At 33.0% G+C, this 4,048-nt stretch overlaps 1 pseudogene; it reads right to left on the reverse strand.

Annotated features, from left to right (window-relative positions):
- Positions 1-533: 533 nt before the first annotated feature.
- On the reverse strand, positions 534-3,494 carry LOC110303459 (annotated as a pseudogene).
- Between the last annotated feature and the right edge of the window lie 554 nt (positions 3,495-4,048).

The following is a 4,048-nucleotide window of genomic DNA, read 5'->3' on the forward strand; positions in this document are numbered from 1 at the left end:
TGCTGTCAACACTAATGCATTTTTCACAAAATGTTCAAAGCAATCAGAACATGTTGAAAATTAAAGTATATCAAAAGCAATGAATTAACCATCTAAAAATCAGTAAATCACTAACTTTTAGATTCTTCTATGTTTGACCAATGTATTTAATGTTGGCCATCAAACGATTTGCTCAGAACAACATATCATGGTTTAGTTCTAACCACAGGTACAGATGAGTGGTTATTAATTCACTTTCAATGACAGACTTATCTAAAACAAGATTATGATCCCAATTCTTGTAATATGTCACAAATGGCCTAAAGTCTCAATGTCACATCCCTATTCACTCTCTACTAAAAGAGTCTCCATGTTTGTCATTTGTTCTATTTTTTTCTCTTGTATTGATAACAGATGAATTTTGTGTTAGTACTGAATGAGAATGGTGGGTTTCTCTGGCAAGCACTGTATTTCTACATCAGTTATGAGAAAATATCTATGTATAATTTGCAATTTAATATTAAGAAAAGTATACAAGAAATAAAAAATAGTCTTTAGCTAAAAACTTTCACAATGAGCATTCTCTTAGCATGTGTGAGGACTGTGATATAAAACCTAAATGACAAATCTGAAATAAGTCTCTCCATTGTTTCAGGGAGGGCAGATTGACAGCCAGAAACATTATAACAAAACCTCATCTGATCCTTGGGTGGTGGCAGGATCTTGATTTGGTTTGGTGATATGCCTGTTATTCCAGAATCAACAGCAGCAAGGAAAGGTATCACACTCAGATAATAATTTACATCTCTAAAAACAAGAGGCTGGTTAGACTCAGAACCAGTAACAAAACACAGAACATGGTTTTAGGAATCATTAAGTCATTAAGGGATATTCACAGATCCCGAATGCTGATAAAGATTATCAACTAAAATTTTTGTAGAAAATCAACTTATAGTTTAATAGTCCTATAATCATGGGTACATATATACATACTGAAGTGTTGTATTATCATATTTTTAAAAAGGTAATTTTAATGGATTGGATAACAATTTTATTTCAACTCACTAAATAAAAAAGGAAAGAAACAAAATCTATCCAATTGTTTTCATAATAGTACATAAATTCTCAATGAAATTATAATGGCATAACTATAAAATATAAAGCATAGGTAGATTTCATCAAATATAAACATAACTATAGATTTGGAAATGAATATTTTATACTTTACAATTTAGTCTAATTTTTATACAGAATATTTCTAAATAGTTTTATCCTATTTCTCTAAAGCCAGAACTTTTGACTGGCAATCTAATAGGAGTCACAGGGCTTGAAATGATAGAGGAGCAAGTCCTGCAGTTTTAAGCATTTTATGTTAGTTAGTTAATAGGTTTATACTGACTCTTAACACTCCAAAATACCAAGCCAATCCGACTAAATTGTCAAGAGCTGTTGACAAGTCTGTTTATCAGTTTTGAAAAGAATGACTCAAGTTAGTGTGAGGAAAAATAGCCTGTGGTTCATAACATTTCAGTTACTCAAAAAAGGTAAAATTTAACAGTGTCATTTATAATCATTAGTGAATTATTCAGATACAGTTCTATGTAATTCATTTCAAACAAAACACATGAAAGAATTATATTTATTCAAACTATTTCCAGTATTGCATACATAATTAAAGCCTTCATCAGAAATTACCCGAACAAAGTATTAGTCTGGCAGCTTTGTGAGTTTCAGAATTTAGCATCTTTATTTTGAGCAAAAATGAAAAACATTCTTAGTCTTACTTTGCAAACATTATGTGCTCCTCTTGAACCTGCCATATCCCCAAAAGTGTGGCTACCTAGAGCCTATGACCTTTGTAGTTCCTTGATTCAATTTCTCTGTCAAAAGTCTGACTACATCCTTAAACAGTATTGTATTCCATTTAACTGGTCAGTTCTGCCACATGCCATCGAGGTCACTGGTATAAGATGAAGTCGAGAAAAAGGAACAGTGCTGTTTTGATTTTGTCTCTTACTCTAAAATTCAGGTTAAATATATTCTTTGAAGTAAAGGTCAAATTTTGTTATTGAAGAGAACCTACCAGCCCACCAAGTGTCCACAGAGACAAACAGACTCTCTTCAGTTCATTGCCATAGTCTGTCTAGTGGGATCAGCTAATTTACCTAGAGGACAGAGAAGGCACAGGTATATTTATCATGCACATCTAAAACAGCTAAATACATGGATTTAATTCATAGGAAAAAATTTTCAAATTATATTTTACTTACCACCTTTTTAAATATTTTATTTCTCATCTCTCAATCAAATTACTTTCTTTTCTTCAGTGACACCAAACATTTGATTCTTGACCTTTTTTTTTTTTTTAACAATCCTATAAAGTTGGTACATGTAACCTATTTGTAATTTTATGCTTATGATCAGGCAATTTTAATTAAGACTGTAATCAAGGTAAATATAATAACTTCCTATTTCTAATGAATGTCTGTTCATAGGGACAGGAAGGAATGTGTAGTTAGCAGTGGTGTAGTAACTATTTTGAAAATACTCAAATTAGAGAAAGAATGTGTCTTTATGGCTAGTTTTTATGTCTATGTATTATTGAAGTGTTTGATAGTAACAATAAAACCACAGGGGAAAAATTTGTGGATACTGACAAATACAAATAGAATAAAGAAATATTGTGAGGAGATTAAAAAGTAAACAAAAACAATCAGTTTTCAAAGGGACATGTGTGGGCATCTTACAGTTACTATGGGGTGATGAAACACCATGATCAAAATCAACTTGGAAAGGAAAGGAAAGGTTTAGCTTACTTACACTGATCATAGTTCATTGAAGAAAGCCAAGGCAGGACCTCAAATCAGATTAGAACCTCGAGGCAGGAACTGACACAGAGACCTTAGAAGAGTGCTTAGCTTCTCCTTCATTGCTGGTTCAGCCTGATTTCGTACAGAGTCCAGGACCATGAGCCCAGGGATGGCACATCCACCATGAGCTAAATGTGTTCATATCAATCACTGATTAAGTAAGAGACCTGTAGACATGCATACTGTTTGATCATATGATGGCATTTTCTCATCTGAAGTTTTCTCCTCTCAGATGATATCAGCCTGGGTCAAGTTGACAGAAAACTAGACAATAGTATAAGATAAGAAGAATCCTGTTTTGCTAATACATCAGGATTGGTATACAGGAGAATAAGTGCCTTTATTGCCTGTTTGATACCACCATCCAAACTGCAGAGGCAATCCCCACAGAAGATTTTGGCTATTTTCTGGACCATTTGTTACAAAATATATGGCTATTTCAGTAAGATTCTGTACATCCCCCATTCTATCATTGACTACCCACGGATTAACTATGTACTTCCCACCCTCCATCCTTTAGACACTCAACTGCTCAGGGCTGTCTTCCCATAAAGTAGGATATGGAGCTAAGATATTAGAAATCTCTGCTACAGCTGTAGAGAAGCAGCTAGCCAGTTCCCAGACCCAGGAAGCCAGGACTGCCATGGTGCAAAACTGGAAGCCAGGAGTGTGTCTAGGCTTTATTGGAGAAGGAAGAAGCCTGGATTTCCTTTCTCTTTATAAGTGAGTTGTTCTATTTTCTAGACAGAATGCCAGTGAAGAAGAAATGTGTATCTTGGCGATTAGTATTAAAGATAATGAAGTTCTGTCACCTTTCTATCAACAGTACAGTGTATCAGATACTGAATACAAGGTAAATCTTTTCAGATATTGGATACTGCCATTTGTTAATGAAGAAATTGTTCTAGAACTTTTACAGTGTACATTATAATTATAAATTACATTATCTATGGCATTAGATTAAGAAGCTTCCCCTTCATAAAAATGTCTTTTCATAATTCATGAAAAATATTGAATAATTCAATGTGAAAATACTGATATTTATAGTAATGTCAAGAGGTATACTAAAAAAATAAATGTGACACAGTTATGGTACACCTTTCTGTTTCAAATAAAATAATTTAAGTATATGAAATTATCCCAATTTAATAAAGCCATATTTTTAAAAATTTAGTCAGCTAGTTAATTCTCAACATTTA

The sequence above is a fragment of the Mus caroli genome, chromosome 10, assembly GCF_900094665.2.
Source record: "Mus caroli chromosome 10, CAROLI_EIJ_v1.1, whole genome shotgun sequence".
NCBI lineage: Eukaryota > Metazoa > Chordata > Mammalia > Rodentia > Muridae > Mus > Mus caroli.